The 13693-nt window shown below is 48.3% G+C and overlaps 1 protein-coding gene across 1 annotated transcript in view; it reads right to left on the bottom strand.

Moving 5' to 3' along the window:
- Window positions 1–13693, bottom strand: part of TRPC4AP (transient receptor potential cation channel subfamily C member 4 associated protein) — a 1405828-nt gene that overhangs the window by 416657 nt on the left and 975478 nt on the right. The window lies entirely within an intron of this gene.

Raw genomic sequence — 13693 nt, 5'->3', positions numbered from 1 at the left:
AAGTATACAAGAGAGTCAATGAATGCAGCATTTGAGATGAGAATCGTGCGACAGCCCCAAGGGGTTGGGCAAAGGGCTTCCTGTTGACCCGCAAAACCAAACCCCCCCTCAAAATTGGCCCTTACGGCACAATCTGGGTCTTATGCACGTTGTTACAATTAATCAACAATATATATATATAAAATGTTAAAGATTTAAAACATTTAAAAAGCTTTTAAACCATACAAAAAGTAATTAACCTTAAAACAAGGGACACGAAATTGTAAGGTGTTTTGTGAGGGATGTGCCGCTGGGGATGCTGGTAAAGATCAAGTTGGAAAGGAATGCACAGCAAGTCATGTGAAAATATACCAAGGTCATGGTTATTAGGGAGGATCTGGGAAATTCGCTGTGAGAGGAGAATGTCGAGGTGTGGAGCAAATAGAATTGCAAAAGATGCCATGTACCAGAGTTTTGCGCAGATGAGTGCAAGTTCATTTAATTTTAAAGAGCAAGGGAAGGAGGTGTGTTACATTTGCAAGTAGTAATATGCTCTTCTTTATAATCTCATGCCCTATGCATTTTACTGCATAATGCGAATTTGAGTAGCATATACTATACAATGCCTGTACCACAAGATTATCGCACATCCTTTGGCCATCTTGTAGTTTGACTTTCTTCCTGCCATGAAGGGGTTGTATTTTCCGTGTATGGTACACCCTTTCCCAGGGAAAGCTTCAGCTTTCGCAAGCACATTGGCGGCCTTTGTGTGGGGCTGGGTCTGTCTGGACACAGCCGACAATAGTGGTAAAGAGCATTTGTTGATGGGCTGACAGAAGGTAGAGTCCAGGATTGGGAGGATAGCTCAGCAGCAACGTGCTCGCCTTGGAAGCAAAACGACAGAGCAATACAGGTTCGATCCCCAGGTCCGTGCTAACCTCTGGGTATTAAGCGTGTTAAAAATAACCTATATCATATCATATTGGACAGCCCCTGGCAAGTTTGAATAGTGCAGCTCCTTACCATTGATGGGCGGCTGGGGGTAACTCCAGCCCGGATTCTGGGTAAGGGGGAACTCTAGCAGCCATTCTTCTGATCATTGAAGCCAAGACCCTTAAGAAGATCAGCCCATTAAAGACCCTGACCTAGTTGTTGGAAGCTTGCCAGTAGCACCTTCTTCATTTGCACGGCAAAGGCCTGTCGCTCTGTAGATCTCCTGAAGACCTTCAGTGGTGCTTCAACCAAACCAGTCCTGACCTTGGCACCATGATCCAGCTACCGGAAGCTCACGGAAGAGCCGTAGACTCCTCCTGTGGGCAAGCCAGACTTCATCCTGTGCTACCTAGCTGCACTTGCTGCCGTTCAGAGGTAAACCTTGGAACTCTTCAGAACCCCAACTTATGGAAGAAGCATTTCCATGACGTTGCAGCTCTACACCACAAAGAGGCCTGCAGGACCTCTTTTTTTGTTTTTGTTTCCGCCACAAGGATCGCCTTCCCTCATTTGCTTCTTCGTAGGGGTCTTGACAACAAAGATCTGAGTGGCTTCACGAGTCCCCCTTTTATCCAGGATTCGAGTTAGTGTCTTTGTCAAGCCTACAAATGGTAAGGATCTGAACCAAACTGACAGGGTCCTCCCAATCGTGGACAGCCTCTGGCCACATCTGCTTAACAACAGACATACTTTGGCATGGATTTGGACAGAGAGCAGCCTGTCCCAGTCCTCACAGCAACACCCTTTCCCTAGGAAAGAGCTGATGATATATGGCAAATCTGGCCAGTCAGGTAAGCAATCTGGTTTTGTCAAAAGGGGATGGGACCACTTTCAGTTTGGGGTAGACTGCCCACCAGAGTGGAACTCTGAGCCATTCCTAACTCAAGAGTGAGAAATTGGGAGGGCCTCAGTTCCTGTCCCCTGCTTAAGTGTCTGCATGAATCTCAACAGTACAACTGTGGATCACACCATACCTCCTGGGCACAATGCTGGCCAGTTTCCTTCTTTTTATTGAAGACAACAGCATTCAGTCATAGTCTGGGAGGAATGCTTGCAGGACAACAGCCAACCAAAAAACTCCAGTCATCCGATTTCAATGGCAGGCAGTAACCGAGCAAGCCGCTAAACAAAGTAACAAAGCCTGCACAGCCGGTAGGGACACTGGGCACTGCTCATCAGCACCAGAGTACGCCACACTCCAACAACTGCAGCTGTACTTTCAAACACAAGCCATCCCTAACAAAAGCAAAGACCATCTCATACACACCACATACTTCGGCTCAACACGGCCCTTCACATGAACTGGAGCACTCTCCAATACGGGACGCCACTTTCCCAACACAGCAGCTTCGGCATAGCCCCCTTTTCATGAATCTTGACACTTGCGAACCCTCCCGCGTGGGGAAGTCAGGGGGAGATTGGGTAGGGGAAGAAGTCGACTAATGGGAGGAGGAGGTGGATAAGAAGGGGGACAGGAAACAGGAAGGTGTAGGTTGTTCAGGAGACATCGTTTGGCAATGGGTGCAAAGTCCACTTCCTAGCACTACCCTTACTTGGTCTTGATCAGTGGAGCTCTAGCTAAGGGACACCCCCCCCTTATGCCTTTATTAACACCAAGCAGTCGACTCCAACTTTTACTTACCTAGTTTCTACAACAGATGCTTTTATAAGACTTTTCTATTACTTGGCATTTGGCTTTGGCAACCTGTGCATGGGAATTTTGACTTGCTCCTTCCTGCAACCAGTAGCTCCTGCACCTTGACTCTTGGTACACTAAACAGTTTACTCATCTGTTAGGGAAGGAGTGCATAGGTGAAGTGCCTGTCATAACTATTGGGCAGGATGTAATCTAGTGTGTTTTACTATGTTTCTCTAGTTGCTTTACTTTTATACTTGTGAATTGCATTATTGACATGTTTTTAACTAATAATAAATAATAATAATAATTTCGCATTTATATAGCGCTACGAACCCTCGGGTATCTGAGCGCTGCTTATTATTACCCACGGTGTGTGGTGCTCATTTATCGGAAGGATGAAAGGCTGAGTTTGGCCCTGCCGGGATTCGAACCTGCGTGAGCAGGCTCTGCACGGATGTCAAAGCGAGCGCTCTACTCACTGTGCCTTTTGACCGAATTATTATTATTACCTGTCTCTCTGCTGTTGTCAACTGAACTTATACATCACTCCATAGGTCCTGCAGTCTGCTTACATTACCTTTGAGAGTTTGGAGAGACTTGGTGGCAAAAACGGTGCTCAGACTAGTTTGGCCTCTCAGAACCCTCCAACATGGCTGGTGTTAAGATGGTCTAGTTTTGGTGAACAGGGCAACTCAAGATGTTAGCCAAATCCCAATCAAGGTAGCAGTGGAGAGAGGCAAGGCTATTCTGAGGAGAGAATGAGTGGGGTCAGGGGTCCATGATGAGTCCACAGAGTGAAGCACGCAATTCAATTTAGACTGGGAAGTGCAAAAATACTATATTTATTCAAGTCCCAAAACACACACTAATAAATTAAACAAGCAGGTGATAATATTGCACAACACTCAATTATAAATATATACATAGTCACCAGAGGTTCTTAGAAATGCATTCAATAACTTAATCAACAAAAGAAGGTACGTGATGCAGTAAGATGGAACCAAATCACAAGAATTGTGCCCCAGCATTAGGAGTCCAACCCCTATGGGCCTTGGGCTCAAAAGCCCCCATCCTACTCCCCAGAAAGTGTCTGATGTAGATACACTGCTTGTGTTGGTGAAAAGTTGCAGAGAAGATATTCAACAAAAGGTACTGGTATACATTTCACTGAAAGATTAACACCAAGAAGAAAATTCAGGAACCAGATAATCCAATTCCATGGAAGCAAAAGCAGCTTTTTGAAATGAAAGATAATCCTAGCACACAGGGTGTCTATAAATTGCTTCTGCAAGTTGCACAGGATGTTAATGAGGTCGAGATTACCATGGCTGAACTTAACTCTAAAGTTTCTCATCTGGATCTTAGAGTTACGGACTTGGAGAAAACATCTGTCAGTATGGGCTCTGAAATTTCGGGAAGTTTTAGAGCTTACAACAACTTAAAAACAGATCTGCACAGGGAGAAGGATAGACGTGTGGAATTGGATTTGAAACTGAGAAGCAAGAACATTAGGCTGATAGGGATTGACGAAAGCCCTGATCCTGGAAATGGAAAAATTAATACCTTGATTCTGCAAGTATTTAAGGACTGCTATGCTATTGACTCCTTCAGTTAGGCCGATATGGATCAAATATACCGGGTTGGAAGATTCACTAGCTCCAAAACTAGACATATCTTGGGTACTTTTGTGCTCTCCAGAACCAGAGAAATCATTTTGAATGCTGCAAGGTTCAAGGCTCCACCAAATTTGGTGAGAAACCCAGACTACCCAAAGGAGTTTCTTGCAGCTCGGAAGTCTTTTAAAAATGCTAAGGACTTGGCAAAGACTCTACAGCTCAAAGTTTTCCTCAATAACTATAACTCTATGACACTTGCATTGCTGGATGGAGATAAAAGTTACCTCAGACCCTAAGGAAGCCACACTTTGACTAGAGAAACTCTGAGGATCCTATTGCTTCTTGACTGCGTAGTTTTCAGTTTTTCAATCTTTTTAATTGGTTTTTGTGTTTTTTGTTCTCTATTTGATTGACTTGCGCTTTTCATCATTTTGTTTTTATGTATCTTTTATGAGATACATTTTTTTTAAATGTTATTTATTTTGATGGCTTGCTAATATTCCCAAAGATGGTGCCCGTTTTCCGAAACAGTTAAACATTTCTAATTTCGAACGAAAACACTCACAGTCTCATTGTCTGCTTCATTTGTGCTGATGTGCTGATAAAAATACTATTGTATGCACTGGAGTAATGGACCTTGCGCTTGTGGGCAGTCAGCTGACTAGTACGCACAATGGAAACCCTGGTAGTCTTACGGCTATCGTCGTTCTTTCTTGATCGCGATTCCGGTAGTGAGTTGAAAGGTGGCTTGCATCGTAAGCGAAATGGAACTGCACAATAAAGGTTAGAAACAAGCCTCTTGTTGTTGGAGCCGATTATAAAAAAACGTTGCAGAGAACTCCATCTCAAAAGGAAATACCGACTGCCAGGAGAATACTTTTGAGAACCTATTTCCGATGCTAGTTATTATACGTCAGTTGATAGACGCTCCTAATATTATATCTGTGTATAAGATGTGGATGTCGTGCTGGTGTGTTGGGTTGAATGCAGAATATTTTGCTTTTGGGTACATCTGCGCACCCTTGGGTTTTTCTACAGATTTCAAATGAATTACACAGTGTATAACGGACAGTTTTACTAGTGTGCGAAGTAGAGAGTTGTCTTGTTTCTGCCTCACTGTTAAACTGAATAGTCATTGCTCTGTACATTATGCCATAATACGCTCTATTTGAAACAGTTTCTTTATGCTGTTTGTTTTGTTTTACTCAGCCGTCTATACGGAAAGCCATGTTAGTACGTTTTTATTTGGTGGTCTTTGATTTTTCAGACAGAATGGGGGCGGGTAATGAGGGGTTGCGTTGGTGGTCTGGCTCAGCACTCCACAGTATTAGCAATGTGTTGGTGTGCATGAGCAAGAGCACTGCACCGAACAATATGGGTTTGTGTGTGGGGATGCTTGTTTTTTTTTCTCCGTCCGGGGTCAACTGACTCTGGGTTGGGTGGGGGTTTATGTGTCTTAACGTATGGGCTTGTGGGGTTTGGTGCGGTGCAATTATATGTATATTTATGCTGGCTTACGTGATCATTTGAAGTTCAGGCTTACAATACCTAATTTAATGAAGAAATACTAAAGAGGTGCTGTAATTACCTGTATTTGCATATTGTATACACTGTTCTGGTTTGCACCAAATGCAATGCAGACACTAACACAGGTTTGTGTTGTTGGGTCATTGTTTTACAATGAGTAGATAATACTTGCCTATATGCTCATCAGTGTACTGTTTTCCATTTGAGCCTTCTAGATGGTAATTTGTGAACCATTATATGCACGGTGGAGAACCGTAAGTCAGCACAGATGCTAAAATGTTTAAGTTGAATATATGCGATTCGAAATGTAATTTGGGGAATGCTGATATGTTGTACGCATGAAAGGTTTCTGTATGAGACATGTATTGTACGTGCAGTGTGAACAGGGGATTGCTATTGCTCCAGGAAACAATTTTCTTGATTGGATTGGTTTGAATCAGCAATTAATATGCTTTTGAGGTGTGGAGGGTTGGAATCATTGTTATGGTGTTTGAGAAGTATACATGATATTGCTGTATACAAGCTGGTCTCCTATGGGATGTAACTGTAACTTTGAAGACCCTCAATTTGCAGGACTTTTCGACTGGCAGTTGCTTCAGAGATAAATGATATATGAATTAAGAGAGGCGAGTTTGTTGCTTACACTACATTACACACCAGTCGAATAATTAATTTAAATGTATGCAATGATATATGTTATGGTTGCTCTGGGACAGTGGTGGGGGTAGGCGGGTGAATGTACCTTTACCATTAGAGTTGAAATATATGCAATTAGAGCCGGGCTGAGTGGATATGGATGTTTGCTGATTTGACTCCTAACATTGAGCTTCTGCAGCTCTGGCGAGGCACAGCAAGTCGGGGCATGCGACAAATGGAAGTTTTTCTCGAGGCTACTTGTTCCTACCAGACCAAGGGAGGAAGTTGTCCCGTACTGGTCTTCCGAGTAGATATGAAAACGGGGTAAGCACAGCTGCAGGGCTTATCGGGCACTTCGCGGTCCAAGCGGGTGCTGCTGGCATCTCGTCACGTCTTTCTTCGGATGTTCCTCTCCAGTGGCCAACTCTGCCTCTAGTCCCAAAAACTTCACCTTTTATGCGATTTCTCATTCATTATCAGCCTATGCTGTCAATCACACAGCAGGGTAATTGTCCTTTCAGGACAGCCAGCTGGCCAATCAGGACTGGTTTCATTCCGGCACACCTAGAGAAAAAGGACAGGGACGTTTTGGGACCCTCGCTCACTTCATGCCTTTCCAGACACACTGGACCCTGGGCAGGCTTCAGGGCTGACGGCCGCCAAAGGCAAACCAGACAAAGGACTCAAACCGGCTTCAACAGAGTAACAGAAGAAACAAACAGTAAATGGAGAAAAAATAAGACCGGGCCATTTTGGGAAAATGGACACCGATGGGGGGCTGTACTGCAGCTGAGGGTTCAGCCTGTGGTGAAGATGCACACTTGTAGTAAGATTAAATGGCTGGTGGTAGTGGTTTAAAGTAGGTTAGTGTAACAAAAGATGTTACATGAGAAGTGCAATAAGGAAGTACTAGATAAATCCCAGCAGCACTTCACATAGGGTGGTCTATGCAGGTCCCACTAAGAGAAAGTAAGACGGGGACATCATACTATTCTTGGGAACAGTAGTTCACTCAAGAACGAGTATTTCAACATTTAGAGTAGCCTAAGGGATTTCTCAGTGGCACTGCACGCAAGGTGCTGTGCAGGGGTGTTGCTAGGTCTGGAAAAGACCTGGGGCTATGCTAATGTCGGAACTGTCAGGACTGGGGACTAGCTAGCATTTTGGTTGTAGCTCCTGAGATTCTATCCGGGGCTACAACCAAAAGACCAGGGGCAATAGCCCCCTTAGCCCCCCCAGCAACGCCTCTGGTGCTGTGTGTCACTATACAAAAAGCAGATGTCTATGAAGTTTGTCAGACTCCATAAAACAGTCAAATATGGTCTTGCCACGAGTGGGAACTTCGGCAGGATCAAGTAGATCTTCTATTCCGACAGTGGGGCAGTCCCCAGATTGATCTGTTTGCGACGACGACGAACACCAAGTGCCAGAGGTTCGCCAGCAGGTTTACTCAGCCGGGTAGCATGGGGGATGCATTCTCCTTCCTCTGGGACGGACTGTTCCTCTATGCATTCCCACCGTTGCCGCTTCTACTGCGACTCAGTCAACTCGGACGGTCCTGGTGCAGGATGATCCTCATCGCACCGGCGTGGCCGAGGCAGATATAGTTTCCGTACCTTATGGACATGTCAGCGTCCCCTCCAGTCAAGCTTCCGGTGGATGCGGCTCTTGCAGCACTAGAGTTCGGAGGCTACGATATGCAAGGAGGTTCTTGGCAAGGCCAGAGCATCGTTGACTCTTTAGTGCTACGGACATAAGTGGAAGAGGTTCTCTGTCTGGTACTGCGCACAGAAGATCAACCCTCTATGGATTACGGCCCCATAAGTGCTGCAGTACTTGCTGTCGCTGGCCAAGGCAGGGGATGTACATTAGTCCATCAAAATTCATCTGGACGGCTATCTCCCGCTACACAAGAACTCCGGGGCAGTCATCGTTGTGGTCCCACCGCCTGGTGAAGGAGTTCATTAAAGGACTGTTCCGCTCGTTCCCGGCGGTGAAGGCTCCGGCCCCGGAGTGGGAGCTCAACATGGTGCTGACCAGGCTCATGGGTCCGCCATTCGAGCCTTTGCATTCGGCACCCCTGAAATTCCTATCATGGAAGACATCGTTTCTTGTGGCCATCACCTCCGCACGACGAGTGGGAGAGATCCAGGTCCTCTCCTGTAAACCACCGTACCCGACATTCCACCAGACAAGGGTAGTGCTGAGGACACACTCCTCCTTCATGCCCAAGCTGCCGTCGGACTTCCACCTCAACGAGCCCCTGGTGTTGCCGGTTTTCTTCCTGTCGCCTTGGTTGCCGGCTGAGAGGACTTTGCACTTGCTGGATGTGGCTAGAGCGCTGAAGTTCTACATGGACCGCACAAAGCGATTTCGGAAGACATCACAGCTGTTTCTGGACTTCGGCCCTGTGAACCAAGGGAAGGCCATCTCCAAGGCTTCCATTTCTAGATGGCTCTCTGGCTGCATCATGCACTGTCACAGGTTGGCAATCCGTACCGTTAGTATAATCCGGAGCCCCGGAGCCTCTTTGGGACGAGTTCGATCGCGCCCTTTGCCAGCATCTCTTGTACCTCCAGAAGTAGTTGTGGGATGTGGTTCTCTTTCCTGGCCACCGGTGGAAAGTCTGGGCACTTCCTTTGGAACTCCAGAGTGTGCCCGTGGGCCAGGGCATCCAGCACCACACGGTCGGTGGAGATGGATTCCCACACGCTGACAAATTTCGCCAGCCGGCCTCCCACCGGGGTGCTCAGGTGGGGGCCTGACATCACGGCCGGTTCAGTCCTGCTTCGCTGAGGCCTTGTCCCCTTGGCGACGGGGTCGATGTCCACCAGCCTTGTTGCGGCCTCTGTAGGCTTCTTGCAACGAGGAACAGGCCGCCTGGCAGTATGACTAAAGGCTGCCACTGAATCCTTTGAAGGCACCTTGGGACTTGCCTCTTGAGGTCCAAAAGGACGGCCGATGCTGATGTAGCGTGCCCAGGGCACGGGTCGTCTCGGTGTCCACTTTGATGGCCTGCAGTGATTCGTCCACTGCCTTGCCGAACAGATTGTTCCCATCGAAGGGCATGTCTAGTACCCTGGTCTGCACGTCCTGACGGAAGTCGGTGGCCCTGAGCCAACAGCGCCAGCAAATGCTGTTGCCCATCTGGCGAAACCTGGTGTCGGGGATGTCCACGGCTACCGTGATGGCGTGATCCAAAGCCACCTCGCCCTCCTGCAGGATTTCGAGGGCCTCCGCTCTCTTGTCTGGGAGGAGGTCCAGGAAGGGGGCGATTTTAAACCACAGCCCCCTATCGTAGAGGGCAACGATAGCGAGAGCGTTGGCCGCCTTAATGGTCGTCGCTGCCGACGAGATGACCAGACGTCCCATGGCATCAAGCTTCTTCCCCTCGCCGTGTGGCGGGGAAGTGGAAGTTGATGCAGTCGCCCCTGCCGATTTCCTCTTGGCCGCAACAGAGACTACTGAGTCCAGTGATGGCTGCGCCCGGAGGCACATAGGGGCGGAATCTGGGACCCGGTACTACTTCTCGTACCGGTCTCTCTTCGCAGGGGCCGTGGACTGGTTCTTCAGGAGGGACAGTCCCTCGTCCTAGCTGTCGTCCAACAGCAGGACTGAGTACAGTCTTCCTCTTGGCCTCCCTTCATTGATACATGAATTCATCCTTCTGCTCTTCGTGGCATAGTTGGAAGAGCTCCGAGGCCATGGCGATCATGGCGCGAAACGAGCCAATTTCGTCGGGAGGGGGCGATGGATTATCAGTTCAGTCGTCTCCACCGTCATCCGTCCTCGTCGTCTCCGTCTCATCCATTGGAGGAGGGGATATGGGTGGAGGAGGGATGCGGCTGAAGGATGGAAAGGTGGGGGGGGGAGGATGGACTCTCCTCTGCTTGCTTGGAGGGCTCCCCGACGGTCCAAGCGCCGCTGGATCGTCCGCCGGCGGTAAGGGCAGCCTTGTTCTCATCTCCGTGCACAAGGTGTGCAGCACCAGCCAGATGTCTTCCAACCTGTCAGGCGGTGTAGGCCTCGGCTGAAACGGGAGTGTCGGTCGAGGCTCCTCTGGTTCCTCTTCAACCTGCTGCTCCTCGTCGGCTCCACCCTCGCTCTCTAAGTCTGCCTAGTCAGAATACTTCCCGCAGGACCTGGCCCCCTCGAACCTCTTTTCCAGGGCAGTCTTGATGTGAGATAGCTCGTCCTCGCAGGAGGTATCTGAGTCTGTTAGGACTACCTCGCCACCCCCCCCCCCACCCACCCACCCACCCTCTCCTTCTCGGTCTGGGGCTTCACAGGGGCCTTTCCCATCGTTTGGACAGACGATTCCCTCCAGGATGGCAGGGAAACTCCACTGGGGTCACCTCTGCGGCTTCGCCAGGGATGCCACGACTCCCTCAATCAAGGCCTTAGCCGGGTGAATCTGGGCCTTCACGACCTTAGGCATGTTGGAGGCCTTCACTGTGGGGGGAGGGTCACCACCTCGCTCCCCCTTGGCTTTCTCTGCCAGGATCGACCGGGCTTCTCCCAAAGCTTACCCAGGTTCTCAGACTTCCTCTTCACCAAGCCGGAGCTTTGGCTCGTGGTTGACGGCGTGGGTGACATTGTGCCCGGCCTGGCAGCCGAGGAGCTCAAACCAACGGCGCTCCCGGTGCCCGCGGATGCGGTGCTTTGCCTTCTGTTGGGCCCCCGTCACCGGACCGCCTTCAAAGGTCTTAGAAGACCGCTCAGACTTCTCACCTGCTGCCGTGCTCTTTGCCTCCAGTCAGTCAAAGTCGCTTCCGACGGTCCTTCATGGTCCGGACAGACATGTTCTTGCAGAACCCCCAGTTCTCCTCCACGTGCGACTTGTCGGAGTGTAGGCAGTAGAGACACCGAGAGTGCTCATCGTCCTTGAAGACGTCTTGTAGTCCACATCCTGGGCAGTTCCTGAACAGCTTGGATCCAACGGGCGTCGAGTCTCCTTTGTCCTGAGCCATGCCCAAGTGGGGTAGGCCTCAAAGATCTTCCGGAATCCTCCAAGAAGTGAGATTCGACGAAAAATCGCCCTTGAGGGGTGTAGAATATTCAGAAACGGGTCCCCGTTAATCAGAAGATGAATCGGTGGAGCTTGAGGCTCAAATTTGACCAAAAAATGTGAGTCAACTCTTTGAAAAAAACCCAACACGCAGTAAAAGCTTGAGAGATAAGCACGAGGACTCCCAACAATTGAACGTGCAGTAAAAATCTGAAGATGGCTGCCAGAGGTAGGCCTTAGGTAGAGGACAGTCATTGGCTGGGGGCAGTGTGACCCAGAGACCAGTGATTGGTTGTTAGGAGAAAAACAGTTCAGAAGTGAAACAAAATGATTTTTTCTTTACCGAGGATTCCCAGCCTGATGACTGGGAATATTCATGAGCATGTGAATCCATGCCAGACCCCATGCTGGAGAAAAGAAAAGCTTTGGAGTGGATGCCTTCAGGATGCAGCAGCACAAAATCTGGTCCCTGGATTCTTTGTCTGGAGACGAAAGAACTGGACACTGGATGGGTACTTGCAGCAGCAGTCAGAGGTGGTTTCCAGCAAAGGTTTCTTCACAGATTCTCACGTCTCTGTGGATTTGGTGCCTTTTACAGCAGCCAGATGAACGAATATCGCCGGTCGGATTCTCTGCGCTAACCTGTTCCTACACTCTGGTGAGGGGACTTCAAGGGTTCGAATCGTGTCTGTGGAGTTCCAGCTGGAGTTCAACGTTTCAGACGGATTCGGACTTCGCAAGACCATGCACTACACTCAGACTCAAGGTCCCAGGGTATTGGTGGTTTGCGGTGCAGCCAGGTCACAGAACGTCGTGGGATGGCTCAAAATATAGGTCTTGTGACTAGTGGACCCCACCAGCCTCTGGGTAGGAGTCATCGCATTCAGGACCCCAAGGCCGATTGGAGGGAAGGGTTGCATCAGGCTCCAGTTACACAGCAGGTTCGCTGGAAATCGCAACAGACTTCTTTTCTATCTTCCTATTTGGGTTCAGCTCCAGTGGCCGACATGTCAACAGCTTCCAGGATCAGAGTATTTATGAGGAACTACAGCACAACACCGGCAAACTCTCCCTGTAGTTTACAGAAAGGAGCAGTCTGGCTGTCTAATAAGGACAGCCACCCCCTGCGGCTTGGTTCCTTTCAGGGAAGGAGAAATACAAGGGCTGCAGAGTTTTGGACTCCTCCCTCGCTTCCTGCCTTCTCTGACACGCTGGAGCCCAGGTGTAGAAAACAAAGGATTCCTGCCAAAGACAAAACTTCCTCTGAGGTCGTTCCCGCTTAAAATGGCAGGGGAAGAACTTAGACACACAACAAGCAAACAAGAAATGGTGAAAAAATAAGGAGCTTCTGCATTACCAAGGCAGATTTAACTGCCTGCGAGTAATGATACTAAAAAGTCACTAAGTTAAAACCACTGCCACCAGCCACTCAAGTAAACAATGTTAGCAGGTGAACTGGCTCACTTAAATCAATGTAAAGGCGATGCGAATCCCACTTTACTTCTTAAGAACACTAGTTCACCCAAGAAATAAGAGAATTAAAAGGAAGCCACAGCATTTAAAATGCTGTGTGCTGCCATAATATATTGGTTCCATGTCATTTCATCGCCTGCCATTTCATCCACTGTAATTTTAACGTGTACATTCCAATGAAAAAGCTAATTGTTTCTTTTTTTTGGAGGAGGGGGTTCCCCTCCCCCCAAGCTCCAGAACCACACTTATTTTTGGCTGTTGCCTATCCGCCCAAACCCTTACCTGCCCTTTCCCAACCCCCACTAGAAAATTCGATGAGCATTTTCATTCTAATATGCATGTTAAAATGCCAGGGGATGGAAATGCACGCGATGAAAGGACGTCATACCAATATATGACAGTCAGTTCAAAGTTATAGGACACTAACTCCAATCACACACTTTGGAGAGACATAAAAAGGTCACCCATAAAAAGAGTAAAAGACTAGGTGAGCGGGACAAAAGTTTCCCACACACCGAGGGACAAGGTAAAATTACCAAGTCCAAGCAAAATGTTCTGGTGTTGACACAGGTCAGGAAGATTTATCATAAAGATGAAAATCTTACCCAACACCCACCAATGGAGAAAGTGGACTGCTTGCCTGAAACATATCAGCCCAGAAATCAGCGCCTTCTGAGGATGCCGAACTGGTGAACCCACTGACTTGGAGCTGCTGCCAAGGGTATTTTCTGCAGCCAATTCCATCTGAAGAGAGAGATGCAGCAGTCATTGCAGAACCCTTCACCCCCAACTATAAACAATGTTTTTATGATCTATCTCCCA

Source organism: Ambystoma mexicanum, chromosome 3p (genome assembly GCF_040938575.1).
Source record: "Ambystoma mexicanum isolate Mex_15411 chromosome 3p, UKY_AmexF1_1, whole genome shotgun sequence".
In the NCBI taxonomy this organism is placed as follows: Eukaryota; Metazoa; Chordata; class Amphibia; order Caudata; family Ambystomatidae; genus Ambystoma; species Ambystoma mexicanum.
Note: the sequence above shows the minus strand (reverse complement) of the source record. Positions and strands in the feature narration are given on the sequence as shown.